Source organism: Perissodus microlepis, chromosome 15 (assembly GCF_051167445.1).
Source record: "Perissodus microlepis isolate ML-2025 ecotype Zambia chromosome 15, ASM5116744v1, whole genome shotgun sequence".
Lineage (NCBI taxonomy): Eukaryota > Metazoa > Chordata > Actinopteri > Cichliformes > Cichlidae > Perissodus > Perissodus microlepis.
In genome coordinates, this window is record NC_140475.1 from 1779259 (window position 1) to 1800879 (window position 21621).

The following is a 21621-nucleotide window of genomic DNA, read 5'->3' on the forward strand; positions in this document are numbered from 1 at the left end:
TCCTAAAGCCATACATACAGGGAGTGCAGAATTATTAGGCAAGTTGTATTTTTGAGGAATAATTTTATTATTGAACAACAACCATGTTCTCAATGAACCCAAAAAACTCATTAATATCAAAGCTGAATGTTTTTGGAAGTAGTTTTTAGTTTGTTTTTAGTTTTAGCTATTTTAGGGGGATATCTGTGTGTGCAGGTGACTATTACTGTGCATAATTATTAGGCAACTTAACAAAAAACAAATATATACCCATTTCAATTATTTATTTTTACCAGTGAAACCAATATAACATCTCCACATTCACAAATATACATTTCTGACATTCAAAAACAAAACAAAAACAAATCAGCGACCAATATAGCCACCTTTCTTTGCAAGGACACTCAAAAGCCTGCCATCCATGGATTCTGTCAGTGTTTTGATCTGTTCACCATCAACATTGCGTGCAGCAGCAACCACAGCCTCCCAGACACTGTTCAGAGAGGTGTACTGTTTTCCCTCCTTGTAAATCTCACATTTGATGATGGACCACAGGTTCTCAATGGGGTTCAGATCAGGTGAACAAGGAGGCCATGTCATTAGTTTTTCTTCTTTTATACCCTTTCTTGCCAGCCACGCTGTGGAGTACTTGGACGCGTGTGATGGAGCATTGTCCTGCATGAAAATCATGTTTTTCTTGAAGGATGCAGACTTCTTCCTGTACCACTGCTTGAAGAAGGTGTCTTCCAGAAACTGGCAGTAGGACTGGGAGTTGAGCTCGACTCCATCCTCAACCCGAAAAGGCCCCACAAGCTCATCTTTGATGATACCAGCCCAAACCAGTACTCCACCTCCACCTTGCTGGCGTCTGAGTCGGACTGGAGCTCTCTGCCTTTACCAATCCAGCCACGGGCCCATCCATCTGGCCCATCAAGACTCACTCTCATGTCATCAGTCCATAAAACCTTAGAAAAATCAGTCTTGAGATATTTCTTGGCCCAGTCTTGACGTTTCAGCTTGTGTGTCTTGTTCAGTGGTGGTCGTCTTTCAGCCTTTCTTACCTTGGCCATGTCTCTGAGTATTGCACACCTTGTGCTTTTGGGCACTCCAGTGATGTTGCAGCTCTGAAATATGGCCAAACTGGTGGCAAGTGGCATCTTGGCAGCTGCACGCTTGACTTTTCTCAGTTCATGGGCAGTTATTTGGCGCCTTGGTTTTTCCACACGCTTCTTGCGACCCTGTTGACTATTTTGAATGAAACGCTTGATTGTTCGATGATCACGCTTCAGAAGCTTTGCAATTTTGAGACTGCTGCATCCCTCTGCAAGATATCTCACTATTTTTGACTTTTCTGAGCCTGTCAAGTCCTTCTTTTGACCCATTTTGCCAAAGGAAAGGACGTTGCCTAATAATTATGCACACCTGATATAGGGTGTTGATGTCATTAGACCACACCCCTTCTCATTACAGAGATGCACATCACCTAATATGCTTAATTGGTAGTAGGCTTTTGAGCCTATACAGCTTGGAGTAAGACAACATGCATGAAGAGGATGATGTGGACAAAATACTCATTTGCCTAATAATTCTGCACTCCCTGTACATCTGATCATAGTGTATAAGAGTCCTTAAAAGTCATTGACACATACTGGAAGTGTTTTGCAAGATGATGAGAGTAGCAGCAATGCCTCGAATGTGAATAAAAGGGTAAATCAATTGGCTCATAATATAGAATTATTTGAGTGAAAAGATTATGTTTTACTACAAGGTTGCATCTCTTACCTTGTTTCACATGCATATATTTCACCCACTGCCATCTCTTAAAAAGCTGCGTGTATGCCTAGTCTGATTTGAAGTTTAGTCTTTGTGCAGCGTGTTAAAAGCATTTGAGAACATCACGAGCTGACGGCATGAAATCCATGAATGATGGGCATCCGTTTGTAACTATTAGGGCATCACTGATGATGACATCGAAACATCTGCAGACCACTGTGTCCCCTGTGAACTCTTAGAGGTGACTTATCACATTGCCAAATACACAAAGGACATCCTCAACTGCACGTTGAAGCAAATGCATGTGAACAATCTGCCTCTAACCGTCTGCCTCCATGTTGGGCCATTTGATTCCTGTGTTCGGGTCCACTGGCTCTCACTTCTGCAGGAGCACAAGACAGCAAATGGAAGGAGAGACCTCCAGAACGCCATCATTTTGATAAAAAAAAGCCAGAAAATCAGGGGTGAATTCTTTTGTCTTCAGTCCTGTCAGTCTGTATCACATCAGGCTTCCCTAATCTTGGTCCCTCTGTGTTTGTATGAATTGAATGCTACATGGATTTGAATGAAGGGCGATAATTTATCAGTGATCAACTGAGCTCAGCTGAGATGAGGAGAAACTGCATGCTTCCCATTCATAAAAACTGTTAATCACAGCTATCTGCAAAGTGCAAAAGCTCCAGACAGTAATAAAGGGACCGACTGGATGGAATAAGAGGCAGAAAAAGCCGAGGAACAGTCAAAACAATATCCCACATCTCTTCTCCCTGTTTCAATCTTAATTAACTCCCACAGCAGAGTTATTGCAGAAATGTCATACTTGCTGTAGATGACATTTAATTTTGGGGGGGAAACGAAGTTTGAGGTTTTTGCACATTTTTGCACAAATGTATCCAATTCAAAGGCTGTTTGTCTGATAGAGGATTTTTCCCGTTTCTAATGTTTTACAGCAAACTTTCCCCCAAACCCAACATATCTAAGCCCCCAGAAGCCCACAACACACAGACTGGAAACTCTTTGCTGCTGAGGTGACCTTATCCCCTGGCTTCAAACGGGATGCGGTCACGAAAGGCTGATAAATCTGAGATGCTGGAAATGACAAGGACCTGCCAGCTGACGAGCCTTGTAATGTTATGACGAGAATGATGAGGATAAGACAAGAAACCAAAACATATTTGTAATCTCTCCGGTCGGATTAGGTTTCGAAGAGCGATAGCGGGTTTGCAAATGGTAGCTGACGAATGTTTCAGCATCTCTGTGATAAAAATAAATGGTGTCATTGCACACTTTTGTCCGGGCTTCTCATCATCACTTGTTACAGTAACACCCACCACGTCTCATCTGGGAACGCTGCCTGCTGTTGTAAGTCTATAAACTAGAGGACAGTGAACACAAAGGGAGATCTTTTGGACACATGTTGAAGGATCTGTGACAGCAGCAGGTGGCTTTGGAGCAAACGCACACAATTCGACTAATAGCCTCAGTATGGCCCCCAAATCCACTGACAGGATGGTGCCGGGGAAAAACAAGACATTAGCATTCCTTTTCATATTCATTATGAGCTTAACTGCATCTCTAATTTATAAGCCGTTGTCTAAAGAAAATAATTGGAACATTTTTTTGATGAATACTCGGTGACATCGTGATAGAAATGAAAAAAGAAGCAGTGGTTGATATTTACCATAGCGCTGGAACAAGTGGGGGACGGAGCCGTGCAGCAGAAATCTGACGGTGTGTAATTATCAGCATGCAAATATCACCCATCTGTGCTTTAATGTGGACTTGAATTTTCCTTTTTTTTCCTGCACCAAAGGGCAACATTTCTAAAAAGCCAGTAATTACTCAGCTGAGAACGTGGGCCCCATTAATTTCTGCTTTGGCACAAATACTGCAAGTACATCTTATACCTACTCAGAGCTGCAGCTGAGATTTATTAAAGATCAGCATGTGCTGTTCCACGATGAGTATTATATTAAACTGTGTGCTGTCGGTGGGTTTTTCGAAATAATCATCGCATCTATTGGTAAACAGTTTTAGAGCATATGGTGACCATAACAGAGATACTTGAGTTAGCTGATGTAAGTGTGGGAGCTTTACTGCATCACTATAAACACTGTTGAACAGCATGTTTCCTTTATCAAGCACTCTAAGCCTCAAGCTCTTTTCACTTTGACTGTTTAACGTTTCCTGTATTTCAGCATTAATGTTGTAAAAAGAGCATCAATATGCAGACTGTTGCAGGGAATTAATATTAGAGACATACGATTTTACTGCAACGAGTCACTTTTCACTTACGCTTCACTTACATCTCTTAACCTTTGGATTCAGGTGTTTTTAGTCCCATTGAAACAGGCGAATAAAATCAAGCACGGAGTTATGCCGTCTGCCTTTACAAGCGAATCGGTCGTTCCGAAGAGATCAGCGAACGTGATCGGTGCTGTAATCCGGTCGTTAAGTGATGACGTGACGAATCCTACTTCCGGGCCTAAAGTAGTCTGCGTTTAATATGGCTTTTGTGTTGTTAACATGTTTAATGTTTTGTATTTTCTTCCATTTAATCTCAAAAAGCTCCTAAAACAGTCAGTGATCACTGTTGACCTCCCTCGGCTTTTATTACCGCTAATCATTTATTTAAGCTCAGTTTTTAAAACCTTAGGATGTAACTACAGCCCAGCCCATGCAGCAGTATATGAATGACTAACCTCGTATTGTGGATGGATTATCTCAGTTGTTCTCCTGGCTGAAGTTTGGTCCTTTTACAGCATCCTGCCATGCGATTACATTTGTTCCTGACCACCGAGAACACTCACGTTAACTTTTATCCAGTGGAAAAAAAGTTAGCTTGTTTATATTATGCTAACATAGCTGTGTCGCTAGCGGTCACGTAGCACATCATTATATACCAGCTAGCCAAACTTCAGTAACCCTACAAACGTCACTGCTGTTTAGTTTTCTGTCTTCATTTATGTTGGAAGTGATAGCAGAGCTGTACGTTTTAATTTGTTTCCAAAACCCCGCAGTCAGGACATGCTATATTGTATTTAGATAGAAGCTAGCAAGCTAACTTCCTGCTAACTTCTAACTCCGTTAAATGTCATAAATTCCGTTTTCATGGATGCCTGGATGTTAAACTCAATTGTTACACCTGGTAGAGCAGAACGCTGATCATTTTATTAAAGATGAAAGACTTTAGACAGTTTTTCAACTCTCAGTAATGCCATAGTGATCGTTTGATATGTGGAGCTGCAGCGGAGTTTAGGCCCAGACACGGCTAGTGACGTCAGACTTAACAACCGGATAGGATGCCATCGTTGCAGCGAGTTATTCCACCATCAACTTTTAGTGGATGTTTTGTAAAGTGCAGGTGTTGGAAATGACCGTGCTGAGGTGCACAGTGCCAACTCTCTGCTTACTGAGGCTACGTCCACACTATTGCGTTTTTCGTTTGAAACATCTTTTTCTCTCCGTTTTGGCCTCCCGTCCACGCTGAGACGCCGTTTTCGGTCAAGGAAAACGCAGCGTTTTAAAAACGCTGTCCAAAGCGAATACATTTGAAAATGCCGTTTTCACGTCGCAACTTTGTACTTTTGTGTTACTCGCAGCAACAACTCCAGCTCATTGTTAGTCCACTTAAAAAACTCGGTGCTTTTCCTCGATATTTTGGCACGACATTTCAAAGAGCCGGAAAGTAAATAAGCCGCAGACAGAAATGAGGCAGGTCGAATGTGTTTCACGCATGCGCAGGACTGGAACGTAAGTGTTTTTGGCCGTTTCAATGTGGACGCACAACTCTGTGAAAACGATAGTGACGCGAAGCGTTTTCAGACGAAAACGGTGTTTTCAAATTTATCCGGGCTAGTGTGGACGTAGCCTCAGTAACTGCAAAGAATTGTGGATGCTGCTCAGTGGCTCACGATGCTGCCGCTTCCATTATACTCAGAAAAGTGTTTCACTACAGTCAAAACCTGTAAACAATTATAGAAATGCTCTGAATAAAAATGTGGGCTGCAGTTCCATAGAGCCCTACTTATTCTTAACTGTTTAGCAAGTGGCCACTGTGAAACTGAAGTCCAGAGACTGTGAGCTGTTTATTATATCAGAAGTTCTCTGATACGTGTGCAGTGAGCGAGGTACCTGCATTTATTAATAATTCAGCTTACTTTACAGTCTTTGATTTTGTTTCTCGGTGCTTCGTATGCAGAGTGTCATTACAAGCCTTCAAGCGTTTAGCCTCGAGCTCCAACAGCAAAGTCAGTTCAACAAAGAGAAGGGGATTATTGATAGCAGCTAAAGTTGCTCCTCGCGTTACTTTGTGCACCTCACTGTGTTTGCGTGCATCTTTCCTGCTTTGCCTGTGAGCTGGTTACCGCTTCAAAACGCACTATTATGTCTGCTGTAAGAGTCGAAAGTATAAGAACTAATCTAGGCACATACAACACAATCAGCCACTCATTTCCAACTGTCTGTCATGCACGATTTAGCCTCGGTGCAATAAATCATTCACTGACACACAATGTAATTGGCCATGTGATGCAATGAAGTATGCTTGAGTATCTGATGGCCAGAGGGCCAGTTCTTTAGACAGCTCTCACTTGGTTGCCCAGCATATCATAATTACTCTCTTTCCCCACTGGCTTGCAATCCGTCTCCATAGTGATCCATCTTTTATATTCAGGTCTTGTAGGTCCAAGCATGTAGGTATGCACGCACACATACATACACACCTCCCTTAGCGTTCCTCCAAGCCCCCAATTAATCTCTGCAGCAGACCTCTCACGTTCGTTTTTCGCACATGTTTGCGTTGGTGTATTTATTACAACAGTAAATGAGTATCGACAGCATGTTCTGCTCGTGTAAATGAAACATGGGAGGACTGGAAGTGGCAACAATTGAGTGTAATTCATTACGAAAGGCTTTAGACTGTCGCGCTCCATCCCAACTCCAACAGGAACTCGCGAATCCTCCCGGCAACCTCGATCGCTGCCGCTGCTGCGTTTTAATCAATAATGCATCGCGGTGTATGTCCTGGTCCCAGCGATCGCATTAGATCCCATCATTTCCACTTGACACATTTTGAATATTCAAGGGACAGAAACAGTGTAATCATAACCTCATGAATAAAAGAGCGCACCATTACAACCTTATGAAGACTGTAATTTACATTTCATGGTGAGATGACTTAAACGATAGCCCAGGGAGAAAGTTCAGTACTTGTAGTCATCATTTATAAGACTATATAGACTTTTAAGAGAAACTTTTTGGGGTAATTTTGTTCATCATCAGCTCTGTTAAAAATTATTCCTTAAGGCTTTTCCCATTACATCGTTTCATCATTGCCTTTTTGTGTGTGTGTGTAGGCTCTCTTTAATAATAGGTCATTTACTTGTGGTATCCTGAGGTTGTGGATGCCGAGAGGACAAGCAGTCATTTCAATGACGGTCTCAGTGAGCCCAGTAAAACGACTGCCAGTTAAGTAATAAGAGAGTATTAACAAAAGGCAGCAGCAATTTGGCAGTAAGAGATATGAGCAGTTTAGTCGAGGGTTGTAAAGAAAGTTTGAATGCACTAATTTAATTCAGAAGTGTACAAACTTGTTAATCTTTAAACAAATATAAAACATACATTTGTGCAGCTTAAGTATGTCTTTTATGTGGTGGAAAAAAAGAAAACTGAAAAGTTAAGTTACCATTTAAGGTTTTGCCAGTTAATAATACTAAAAAGATTAAAAGTAAAAAAAGAAGAAGGAGAAGAAGAACAGATTAAAAAAAGAAGCAGAACTATTTGCAGCCTGAAATGAACTCATAAACTTGGGTTTGGGGTTTAGAGACGCGCAGCATTTAATTCGCAAGACACACGACGGCGTCCCTGACTCACAGAGACTGCATGAAAAGACTGGGCTGATGCAAAACGGGTGCAAAGTTTCAGATTTTGCTCCATACGCTGAGACATATCATGTAATACCACTGCTGGGCCTTTTTTGTTATGTCACAACTTATATCCTGAGATAGAGGTCATGGCACAAAAAAAATCACTAAAATAGAAACTGAAGACGAGGAGGATGTGTGGGGTTTGGCAAACATCAACAAATTCATTCTCCTTGTGAGGCCTTTGAGATGTGACAGTTTGACAAGAGAAACCTCTGGGGAGATGCTTCCCGTAACCCCCCTACAAATGAAATATAGATTGTCAGGAACTATTCATGAAGGACACCGATGGCCAGACGTCACCGTGCTGTGTGTGTGTGTCTGAGCGTGTGCAAGAAATTATTTGCATTGCATTGCAGTAGCATATTTAAATCAGTCGTTTTGGTACAACCCTTGAGCGAAACATTTTTTACACTAAGCCAGTAGCAAATAAAACAGCTTATTCACTGAAGTTTTCACATGACATCACATCGTTCGAGGTACGCCCACCCAGAGGGAAGGTAGGGCTGTCGTTCACCTCTGTTGTTCCTGCGTCATCATAATAATGTTGGTAACACAACATCTGAACTATCACATCATTGTGACATCGTAGCCTTGGAATGTTTACGACAAAAAAAGCTTTTGTTTATATAAACCTCTCTTCTAGAATTAATAGTTAGCATTTCAGTTGTTTTCCTTATTATTTTATACAATAAAATAAATATCAAGTTAGTTTCTAAGTTCTTGGCTAATGCTAACTGAATGGTCAGACAACATGATTGCTTAGTTGTAATGTTGTCTGATGTCATGTTCTTTGATTTCTCCAGTGCCTTCAACACTATTCTTCCCTCGGTTCTGAAGGACAAGCTGGAGAACTCTGGAGTGGACCATCACCTCACTACCTGGATTTTGGACTACCTCACCGACCGACCACAGTATGTGAGGACTCAGGGCTGTGTGTCGGACAGGGTCGTCTGCAGTACGGGGGCCCCACAGGGAACGGTTCTGGCTCCGTTCCTCTTCACCATCTACACTGCAGACTTCTCCCACAATTCCACCCAGTGCTTCCTGCAGAAGTTCTCTGATGACTCTGCAATAGTCGGCCTCATCACTGATGGGGACGACAAGGAGTACAGAGGACTGACTCAAGACTTTGTGGACTGGTGCCAGCTGAACTACCTCCAGATCAACGCCAGTAAAACCAAGGAGCTGGTGGTAGACTTCCGCAGGCACAAGCATTCTCCACTGCAACCACTGAACATCCAAGGTATGGACATTGAGGCTGTGGACAGCTACAGGTACCTTGGTGTTCATCTGAACAACAGACTGGACTGGACTCATAACTCAGACGCCCTCTACAGGAAAGGGCAGAGCAGGCTGTACCTGCTGCGGAGACTCAGGTCGTTTGGAGTGGAGGGCCCACTCCTGAAGACCTTCTATGACTCTGTGGTGGCTTCTGCTATCTTTTATGGTGTGGTCTGCTGGGGCGGCAGCATCTCTGCCGGGGACAGGAAGAGACTGAACAGGCTGATCCGAAGGGCCAGCTCTGTTCTAGGATGCCCTCTGGACCCAGTGGAGGTGGTGAGTGACAGGAGAATGGTGGCTAAGCTGTCATCACTGTTGGACAACATCTCCCACCCCATGCAGCAGACTGTGACAGCACTGAGCAGCTCCTTCAGTGGGAGACTGCGGCACCCACGGTGTGGGACGGAGAGATTTCGCAGGCCTTTCCTCCCCACTGCTGTCAGACTCCACAACAAAGACTTTAACTGATCAAACACACACATCCACACATGTGCAATAACACTAAGTACAATAATCTTTTCTGGCATCGTTGTATTTTTTACTCAGTTGTATATAACATTTGTATTCTATTTTTATCTTATTGTATATTTTATTCTACTGTATATAGTATTTTATTTTATTCTATTCTGTACAGTTGTGTACTGTATTTATTCTTATTGTGTTCTAATTTTTGCTTCATAACTTTTGCACTGTCCACTTCCTGCTGTGACAAAACAAATTTCCCACGTGTGGGACTAATAAAGGTTATCTTATCTTATCTTATTTTGATCTTGGACCAACGTTATAATAAACAACACCAGTAAGACGCTATCAGATCATGTGTCTGAAAGCTGACACAATTATTTGTACCGTCTTTGGAAAGTTAAAATGCTGCTAGCTGCTAGCAAAACTGCTGGCAATTATAAATAAACAACACGTTCTCACTCCTGAGGCGTAATATTTTACGCTTGGTGACAAATGGTCAACACGTTACGCTTCCGAGCGCCCAACACGTTCCTAAATGATGAGATCGGAAAAATGAGGAAACGTGAGAACCGTTTGGAATCAATCCACACATGTTCGTTCATTTTCCTCAAATTTGGAAAACACTATTTCACGTCATTAAAGTGCTGGTTAGGTTTAGGGATAAGGTTATGGTTAGGGCTGGAATACATGGCTGGAACGTGTTTTACTGCGGGACCGTCATTCTACTGGATTTCACCCATAACCCGGCGCCTACCTTAAGAACGCCGAAGGTCGCCTTTCGCCGATGTTACACCTCTGGAGTGAGAACAGGCTGATATAAAACACACACACAACAATTGTGGTATCACCTGTTAGTGCAGGGATCCTCCACCTTTTTTGCGCCTCAATACGGGGACCGCCGTATTGAGTATTTGAAGTCACCATCTTGGTTTTTAGAAATTAGATGTGACAATGAAGACAAGAAAGGACAAAATATTAATTACTTGTGACTGACAGGTTTTCAGGGGTTTTACTGAAGGTTTCAGCGCGTCACAGAAGAGCTTTTTCAGATCGCTTTGCACCGCTCTCACATTTGGAAACTGTGGTGTATTCAGACACGCTTCTCCAAACCAGTCGTAGAAGCAAAGGCACCAAAATTGCATTTACCTTAACTTCTCCACACCAACCTGGGCTATCAGTGGTCATTACTGCCTTGTCATTATTAGCTTACAGTGTTGTCTGCAGTGGCCCTGAGATGACCAATGGATTCACGTTAGAAACTTAACTAACTCTCGCACTCTGGGGCCTGGATCTCCTCCATACCTGCTTCATGCCCTGGAGGACGGGGCTATGGCTCCCCACACTCCCTAGCAGATCATTACATGGAGAAACCTTTTGAATACAAGCGTGCTGATGCACACGGGTGTACACAGACACAAACTACACCTTTCTTGGCTGCTACCTCAAAGCACATTGTGCGCTGTCGATCTTGCGTGCTGCACAATAACATGTAATATTTAGTATCTACTGTTATCTAGTTTATTGTGATGATGTTTTGTTTATTATGTTGCTCTTTCTTGTTTGTTTTCTCTTCTGTGTTTTTTTTTTCTTCCCCCCTTTCTCACCATCTCTCCTCTATTTTTCCTTCTCTCCCTCTCTTTCTTTCTTTCTGTCTCCCTGTCCTATCCCCCAGTCATGTCTGTCCGTCCGTAACAACCGAAAATAAAATCAAATAAATACATAATTAAAAAAACTAACATTAGCTAAACGTTTGTTTGCAGCTGGATATGAAACGTGTACAACAAATATTTAAAGCTTCTTCTTGGCTGCTGAGACTTTGCTGTCTGCAGTGTGTCCAAAGTTGCAGTTCTTTCTTTTCCCCCTACACACCTTTCTATCCCTTTAAAGAGCTGAAAAACTGACAGGTCTCTGCTGCAGGTCTACTGAGCTTCCAGTGTTGGCCTGCATACAAAAAGAGAAATATGACCTCAAGGGAGAAGTGAGTACGAGTAGTCTCTGTGTGTGCGCATATTGATTAAACTGTACATGGGCTAATATGTTTTATCAAACATGACTTAACTTTGCTAGAAAGATGCTGATTAAGTAATGTAAAAGTGAGACAGGTCTTATTAATGTGCTGCAGTGTTTTTGTCCTTTGGTCTTTGAATAGAGGTAATCTTCGAGAACTATTCAGTTATCATTTTTGGCCTCTCCAGCTTTTTATTAGCATTATTCATGTGTAGCATGTCCTTAAACTAAGGTGCAGTACGCCCCTGAGCAATATTCCTGACACGAATACTTTATTGCTTCTGAAGAGAATCAATGGCCACACTGAAAGTAAGATTTCACTGTGGCCGTTAAGCTTCGATCACAGCTGTCTCCAGAGAAGGCACAGCAACATTAATGACTGACCTGGTGGGTGGGGTAATCTCAGACATGCTCAAGTGTTTTCTGTTTTTAGTATCTTATTTCTGTGATGGTATTTACAGTGGTTGTAAAAGTATTCGGCCCCCTTGAACTTTCCCACATTTTGTCACATTACAGCCACAAACATGAATCAGTTTTATTGGAATTGCAGGTGAAAGACCAACACAAAGTGGTGCACACGTGAGAAGTGGAACGAAAATCATACATGATTCCAAACATTTTTACAAATAAATAACTGCAAAGTGGGGTGTGCGTAATTATTCAGCCCCCTGAGTCAATACTTTGTAGAACCACCTTTTGCTGCAGTTCCAGCTGCCAGTCTTTTAGGGTCTGTCTCTACCAGCTTTGCACATCTACAGACTGAAATCTTTGCCCATTCTTCTTTGCAAAACAGCTCCAGCTCAGTCAGATTAGATGGACAGCGTTTGTGAACAGCAGTTTTCAGATCTTGCCACAGATTCTCGATTGGATTTAGATCTGGACTTTGACTGGGCCGTTCTAACACATGGATATGTTTTGTTTTAAACCATCCCATTGTTGCCCTGGCTTTATGTTTAGGGTCGTCGTCCTGCTGGAAGGTGAACCTCCGCCCCAGTCTCAAGTCTTTTGCAGACTCCAAGAGGTTTTCTTCCAAGACTGCCCTGTATTTGGCTCCATCCATCTTCCCATCAACTCTGACCAGCTTCCCTGTCCCTGCTGCAGAGAAGCCCCCCCAGAGCATGATGCTGCCACCACCATATCTGACAGTGGGGATGGTGTGTTCAGAGTGATGTGCAGTGTTAGTTTTCCTCCACACATAGCATTTTGCATTTTGGTCTCATCTGACCAGAGCAGCTTCTTCCACATGTTTGCTGTGTCCCCACATGGCTTGTGGCAAACTGCAAACGGGACTTCTTATGGTTTCTGTTAACAATGGCTTTCTTCTTGCCACTCTTCCATAAAGGCCAACTTTGTGCAGTGCACGACTAATAGTTGTCCTATGGACAGATTCCCCCACCTGAGCTGTAGATCTCTGCAGCTCGTCCAGAGTCACCATGGGCCTCTTGGCTGCATTTCTGATCAGCGCTCTCCTTGTTCGGCCTGTGAGTTTAGGTGGACGGCCTTGTCTTGGTAGGTTTACAGTTGTGCCGTACTCCTTCCATTTCTGAATGATGGCTTGAACAGTGCTCCGTGGGATGTTCAAGGCTTGGGAAATCTTTTTGTAGCCTAAGCCTGCTTTAAATTTCTCAATAACTTTATCCCTGACCTGTCTGGTGTGTTCTTTGGACTTCATGGTGTCGTTGCTCCCAATATTCTCTTAGACAACCTCTGAGACCGTCACAGAGCAGCTGTATCTGTACTGACATTAGATTACACACAGGTGCTCTATTTAGTCATTAGCACTCATCAGGCAACGTCTATGTGCAACTGACTGCACTCAGACCAAAGGGGCTGAATAATTATGCACACCCCACTTTGCAGTTATTTGTAACAAATGTTTGAATCGTGTTCATGTTTGTGGCTGTAATGTGACAAAATGTGGGAAAGTTCAAGGGGGCCCAATACTTTTGCAAGCCACTGTATGTCTGCAATGACCAACATGCATTTTTTTTCTGCAGGGTGTATCGTGCCTGTCGAAATAAGGCAGGTACGTTTTTGTGCTTCGTATTGAAATAAACTGACTGCACCTGTTTTTTGAAAACTGTCCAAATGACCATAAAAATGAACCTCACCTCTGAGCTCCGTTTGGGGAGTGCGCTCATCAAAATGAGAGGACACAAGCAGTGTTGGTCAAATTTATTGAAAAAAGTAATTAGTTACTAATTACTGATTACTTCTCCAAAAAGTAATCCCATTACTTTACTGATTACTTACTTTCTAAAATAATTTGTTACTTTATTACTTTTTAAAAACATGATTTACAACCTGAATTTGAAATAAAGCAACAGACCTTTCAGCCCAATTCTATTTTTCTGCATAATCCATCATATAAAACTGAATCAATTGAAAGTCTCTTTTTAAAACTTGTTTTATTAGTTTTAATCTTTTAATTTTATGCACAGTGCGTCAAGCAAAAATTATATGCAACAGTCTTTGACTGGAAGAAATTCTTTAACATTTAAACTGTGAAGGTTCTCAGTCATCCAGGTCATCGTTGTCAAAGGAGCTTGCAAAGAAAAGCGTCTGGACTTCTTTAAGTTGCTTGAAGACGTTTCAGCTCTCATCCGAGAAGCTTCTTCAGTTCTAAGGTCAAATGGTGGGGAGTCCCAGATTTAAACCTAGTGGGAGTTTCCCCCCCACAGAGGGACAAAAGGACTCCCTGATGATCCTCTAATCACCTGAGCCAAGGTGTGAAACTGGGTGTGGGTCCCAATCAGCCAGAGTTTCGGGTGAGCTCATTGTGAAACCTGGCCCCACCTTATCATGCGATGTCCTGAGGTCAGATGTCCCAGGATGTGAGTGGGCGTTAAGGCGTCTGGGGAGGGAACTCAAAACTGGATTATAGATGGCAGAGAGTTGGTGTCGTAAGCCCCGCCTCTGTTCAAAGATGGTCGCTCACAGTGGACATAGATGCTTCTTTCACTCCTCTTTCAAACCATCTGTCCTCTCTGTCCAAAATGTGAACATTGGCATCCTCTTTCAAATGGATACAAGTAAAACACAAAAACAATAAATAAAACCATAGACTCAGCAGCTCTTAAATCTATTTCCTGTTCAGCAGGAGTGGGGTGGGTGGAGGTTTGCCCGCTGCCACAGCGGTCATGTCAGCGGGGAGATCTGGAAGCTTTAAACGCTGCACGCTTGTACTCTCTCCAACACTCCATATTATCCGCTGTTGATCTGCACACGACTGCCAAGGACGTTGCACGCTTGTACGTCATTGTCATGAGACACAATCACGGTTTTGTAACGCAGCAATGCAGCGTGCTTACGAGAAAGTAACAGTAATCTAATTACTTTTTTGCAATAGTAATTCCTTTACTTGTTATTAGAAAAAATTAATCGGATCATAGTTGCTGCACTTCTCTGATCACAGTCCTACTGCTGTCAGTCCTTTTTCAAACTTTGATCAAATTCTTCATGTCTTTCATGCGTGTGTCAAACAGACTCGTGCTGTCCGAGTCTATAAAACGTGAAGTTCACTGTACCAAAAAGGTCCGATGCATGTGCTTACATTTATAAACCAGCTTCCCCGCCCGTTCTGATCCACAATCTTAACAAACAGCACAAGTGAAAAACAAGCTTTATCCACAGAGGGTGCACAAACAGATGAAGTGTCGGGGTTAATGTCACGATGAAGCTGTGTGTGCAGATAGCATGTACTCTGCATTTTATAAAGGGCAGCAGCAGCAGCAGCAGCACTGTGTAGGGAGAGTAAAAAGGCAGTTGTTTGGAAGGTAGGGACATGATTTTTTTTAGTGAAGAAACTCAGTTAATATAATAACCAATCATGTGTAACTGCACAGCCACCTGGTGTTCAGCCGGCTGAATGTTTTTAATGCAAAGTGACACTTGCTATAAGTGTAGGATATATGACTTCCTGATGAGACGCAGTCCATGCATGTTACTAAAGCCTGACTGCAGCCACTATGCTCAGGTGTCCTACATGTCTCTTCTTTCTTATTTGAGCAGTATGTAACTGCTCAGTCCACTGCTTTCTAAGTAATGACTTAGTGTACTGGATGTCCCAGTGTTCCTCTCTGCCCCAGCGGACAACATCTGGCTCGATGACCTCTGAGAGAGGACTCGCTGGACTTCCAGTGCCACCTTCTGCTGTTTTGCATGCGAGCAAGGGAGGAAGTGATATATCAGTGCTGCTTTCCCTGGACCGGCAAAGCACACCTCACCTTCACTCCTCTTCACTTTTCCATCTCCCTTCAGGCCCGAGCGTCCCGGCCTCCAAAAACCTGAAGATGAAACAGAATACTAACTGAGTATAAATTGTCATTTCTTTCCCCCTCCTTCCTTCCTCTGTCTTCTCCCCGCGTCCCCAACCTGACATCGCTGCATTTCCGTTCAGTCTCAGATGCCGAGTGTGACGGAAGGCACAGGAGGACGGATCGGAGGAAGAAATGCGCATGAGGAATCTGGAGCGCGGTGCAGCGGTTAGTGAGATAAGTGGCATTTGTGTTTCCTCCCGTGGCTAATTATGCTATTTATACCCCGGCAATGGAGGAGACGCTTTGAGCTGGTACACCAAGATTAGTATTCTCACTAACATTGTTTATCCTCCTGAAAGCGATAACAGCACACACCTCTTGCTTTGGGGGTGATTGCTGTGCTTGTGTCTCTGTGTATATTTGACTGCAAGGTTATGCAGATGTGTCTTCACAGTTTTTTTCAGTGTTCAGTAAAATACCAATTAGATAAGAATGTCAGTTTTCTTTTTTCGCTATTTACTTCCTGTATCCATTACGTCTAAGTGTAGCCTGATTATCATAATTGGTGAGATAGCGAGTGTTTGGAAATCAAGGCAGACTTTTTATTCCCTGAAATTTATGAAACATTTCCAAGCTACAGTTACAACACGCAGCTGCCTGCCGAGTAAAGGCGCAACAGCATCGCACAGTTTGATGTAACCTCTCCATGCAAGCATAACTGCCAGAAAAAGATCCCACTTCTTAGGGTCGCATGTTTGCGGAAGCCGTGCGTCATTGGAGTTAAACTTCTAGGCAAAATTCATCATGCATTAGTGGAAGTCTAATGCCAGTTAAAGCACAAAACAGCAGCAATAATAAAATATGAATGTAAAAATAGATGATAAACTACTTTATTCCTTTGCTGCCAGTGATGCCGTTTTGTGGAAGGAACAAGAGGTGGTGGAATTACTGCAAGACCAAGATGGAGTGCAAGGAAAACAGCTACAGGCTGTTCAGAAAAATATCAGGTCCTCAGTCCTGTACATCTTATACATGTGTACTCAGTGCATTATTCTCCAGACTGCTTCTGCAATATCCCTCCATTCTTCATGTTTTGTTTCTCCCCAGGACTGTACGCAAACTAAAGCAGGTAAAGGAAGTTATCAGAGGTCCCAATTAAACTAGGACTCAAAGCTGTGTGTATAATATTCTAACACATATTTACATTTCAGGCAACACGTGGGTTCAGTGAAAGCAAAGCCAACGTCCTAAAACTTCCTTAATCTTGACACGCCCCCATCCATGCAGCAGACATCCACTGACCTCTGCTCGTCTCCCGGTCATGTCATTTATTTAACTACAAAAGTAATCCAAGCTATGTTTAATCCATTTCATGGCTGTCTGTTTTGGACCACATATAGATGTATATATAGCCCTAATGCATGAAATGACTGAGATGATACGCTCGTATACCACCCAACAAAAACAGTGAAAAAGACACTGAAGAGACGACTTTCCCAGATGTCTGAACAAGGTTGAGCTTTATCTGACAAGTAAAACTTGAACAAGGTCCATTTACATGTGGACACACTGTAGATTAGAGGTCTAAAGGTGTCCAAATTATAAAATTGAGTTAAATTAGGTTCAAAAGTGAAAGTTTAGTTCAGTTCAGACGCTGATAAACAGAAATGCAGATTGCAGTGGGAGCAGTTGGACATAAAACACATGTGTCTCATGCTAGCAGCTTGGCCTCCTCACAGCAAGACGAGTCTGTTTCCGTGTGCAGGGGTCTGGCTCGGTGGGGTTTGTGGAGGTGTGGATACGCGTGTCTTGAATCATTTGTCTGTCTCTCTGGAAATAAGCGACCTCTCCACGATCTCTTAGGACACTTTAACTAGAAGTTTAAAGATAAAATTGCATGTTTTAAACTTTCATTTGAAAACCAAATCTCATTTACAGGGAGTGCAGAATTATTAGGCAAGTTGTATTTTTGAGGAATAATTTTATTATTGAACAACAACCATGTTCTCAATGAACCCAAAAAACTCATTAATATCAAAGCTGAATGTTTTTGGAAGTAGTTTTTAGTTTGTTTTTAGTTTTAGCTATTTTAGGGGGATATCTGTGTGTGCAGGTGACTATTACTGTGCATAATTATTAGGCAACTTAACAAAAAACAAATATATACCCATTTCAATCATTTATTTTTACCAGTGAAACCAATATAACATCTCCACATTCACAAATATACATTTCTGACATTCAAAAACAAAACAAAAACAAATCAGCGACCAATATAGCCACCTTTCTTTGCAAGGACACTCAAAAGCCTGCCATCCATGGATTCTGTCAGTGTTTTGATCTGTTACCATCAACATTGCGTGCAGCAGCAACCACAGCCTCCCAGACACTGTTCAGAGAGGTGTACTGTTTTCCCTCCTTGTAAATCTCACATTTGATGATGGACCACAGGTTCTCAATGGGGTTCAGATCAGGTGAACAAGGAGGCCATGTCATTAGTTTTTCTTCTTTTATACCCTTTCTTGCCAGCCACGCTGTGGAGTACTTGGACGCGTGTGATGGAGCATTGTCGTGCATGAAAATCATGTTTTTCTTGAAGGATGCAGACTTCTTCCTGTACCACTGCTTGAAGAAGGTGTCTTCCAGAAACTGGCAGTAGGACTGGGAGTTGAGCTTGACTCCATCCTCAACCCGAAAAGGCCCCACAAGCTCATCTTTGATGATACCAGCCCAAACCAGTACTCCACCTCCACCTTGCTGGCGTCTGAGTCGGACTGGAGCTCTCTGCCCTTTACCAATCCAGCCACGGGCCCATCCATCTGGCCCATCAAGACTCACTCTCATTTCATCAGTCCATAAAACCTTAGAAAAACCAGTCTTGAGATATTTCTTGGCCCAGTCTTGACGTTTCAGCTTGTGTGTCTTGTTCAGTGGTGGTCGTCTTTCAGCCTTTCTTACCTTGGCCATGTCTCTGAGTATTGCACACCTTGTGCTTTTGGGCACTCCAGTGATGTTGCAGCTCTGAAATATGGCCAAACTGGTGGCAAGTGGCATCTTGGCAGCTGCACGCTTGACTTTTCTCAGTTCATGGGCAGTTATTTTGCGCCTTGGTTTTTCCACACGCTTCTTGCGACCCTGTTGACTATTTTGAATGAAACGCTTGATTGTTCGATGATCACGCTTCAGAAGCTTTGCAATTTTGAGACTGCTGCATCCCTCTGCAAGATATCTCACTATTTTTGACTTTTCTGAGCCTGTCAAGTCCTTCTTTTGACCCATTTTGCCAAAGGAAAGGACGTTGCCTAATAATTATGCACACCTGATATAGGGTGTTGATGTCATTAGACCACACCCCTTCTCATTACAGAGATGCACATCACCTAATATGCTTAATTGGTAGTAGGCTTTCGAGCCTATACAGCTTGGAGTAAGACAACATGCATGAAGAGGATGAAGTGGAGAAAATACTCATTTGCCTAATAATTCTGCACTCCCTGTAGATATCTGAGAAAGCAGAGTCTGATTTTTTGTTGGGTTTGATGTATTTAATTCTACCACAATCAGTTAAATCTGTCGCTTTATGTCATTACAGTGGGATGCAGTGGGATTACGACTTTGACTCAAAGTGCTACAAAATTTGGGAATTATGAGCCATCACTCCCCCAGAGCCTATAGGTGGATGATGGGGTGGTGGAGGGGTTCAACAAGCAACCACCAATGCAGGGCAACATAGATTTGTCCAACTTGCATGGGGGGGAAATTTGCAGCTTAGGACCAGTCACCTAAACATGCTTGGTAGGAAAAAATGAGTATAACTGATTACAAGTGGTTGCTGGAGATTGCTAGCAATAGCAAGCAAGATTTAAATCGCTAAATCCTCGTTCACACAGGCCAAGACCAGAAAAACTTGGTGAGTGGTTGCTGGCAGTTATATGGTGCTATATGGTTGTAAAACTGTGAGGAGTGCGCCTTCAAAACACACCTCATTAGAAATACATGTTTTGTGTTGGTTTCAGTGGCAAACTGTGAGTTTTGCTCTAGAGGATAATACTCTCTTAATACCTTAACTGACAAGAGTGAGCTATGTTAATGTCAGTTGAGCTATCTGTATGAACTTGGTGTCAGTCCTTTAAAAAAAACAAACCCACAATAAAACATGAAGCCAGTGCTAACGTGTTTCATTTAAGGTTTTTGGTTAAATATGGACCTGACTGATGTGAAAAACAAGAACCAAGTTAATTGTTCTCCTCGTGGTGCTCAAGTTTTTCATATCAGGCCTTTTCGCGTGCCTAATGTTTTGTCCCGTCGAACTATAAATGTTGGTAGAAAATTAAATTTCAGTGTAATATTGTGGACGAACGGAAAGAGCAACATTCCTTCGAGTCAGAGCGATGAATAAAAGGCTGCTGATGCTAAGTGAAGTAAATTAAGGTTTCATCAATAATTCAACAAGTTAACCAGGTGAGATCCAATGTATGTGCTGTCTTTATCCTCTTGCATCATAACAGCACAAAATTGTTTCTCAGTCCACCCAATTATTTATTTATTTATTTATTTATTTAGGACAGTGCATGTTAATGAACATAAATGTAAAAAAAAAAAATTACATGAATGTAAACATACCAGATTATAGCCAAGGGCTAATTTCCATCTGTTGTCCTTAAGCATAAAAAATAGACATAATAATTCATAAAAATTCATCATTCATTCATAATAAAAACTCCATCACCCAACTTACACATACACACCATTCTGTTCCCAAATAAAACATTAAAACTATACAACTCATACATGATCACACACTTGATTTGTCCATAACCAGTTTTTAACCTTTGCCTTAAACAAATTGAGTGTAGAGCATTCTCTAATGGGTTGAGGAAGACTGTTCCACAGATGGCCTCCCTTGACAGAGAGGACGTTCTGCCCAAATGCTGTCCGTCTGTGGGGTATAAACAAGTCTCCTCGGATTGAAGCTCGAGTGGTCCTGTCTGAGCTTTCTTTATGCCTAATGAACTGCTTTAGTGGTGGTGGAGCAAGGGAGTGTAAGACTTTATATATTAAACACACTCTTTTAAGTTTCACTAAGTTATTGAAGTTCAGTAATTTGTTTGTTTTTTTGTTTTTTTTTATATATTTTGGATATTTCAGTCAGTGCTGGAGTGAATGACCAACATTAGGCCAGACAGCGCTACTGAAAGAGCAACATCGCTTGGAGCCATGTTGCTAGCTACTAGCTAAAAACATGTAGCCTATCTTTTTTCTTTTTTCGGCCTCTCTTTTTCTTCCCTCTGTCGATTTTATATGTTGCCTCCAGTTCCTCCAAACCGAAGCACAACTCACTCCCCGTGGGAGATTTGGAGATAGCGAAGAAGCTCCGCCACTTTGATATGTGGATTGCAACAGACTTGCTGCATTTGGGCGAATATTGCTCATATGTTTGTGAATGATTTAGAGCGCAGCTTAATAAATCCACGTCATGTAGCTTTAACAGTATCTCTGGAGACTTTCTTAGTATCAGGGAAACAGACCTGTGACATGCAGCCACAGTACGGGAGACTTTCCATCAAAACCAATCTTCCTGTAATTCCTCTTGGCCTCTCCTTACTTCTGCTTCCCATTCTGTCATAGATGGTGTTGAAGAAGGTAGATAATGGATTCTGCTGCGGCTCACTGATAAAAGGCAACAGAGCTGAGTCATGTGATCTTGTAAGCTCTTTGTGTTGAGTGTAGAGGACAGATCATCCCACAGCAACAGGAGAGCCCATTGTTTCTGTCCCCTGAAAATGAATTCCGATCTGTAATTCCAAACATACTAAGAACAGGATACCGCGCATGATTTGAGACAAAAAAAACAAATTTTCCTCCCAAAATCTGCTGCAAATGAATCATGTCAGAGCTTTCGTGCCATTTTCCGTTGCTCCCGTGTCTTT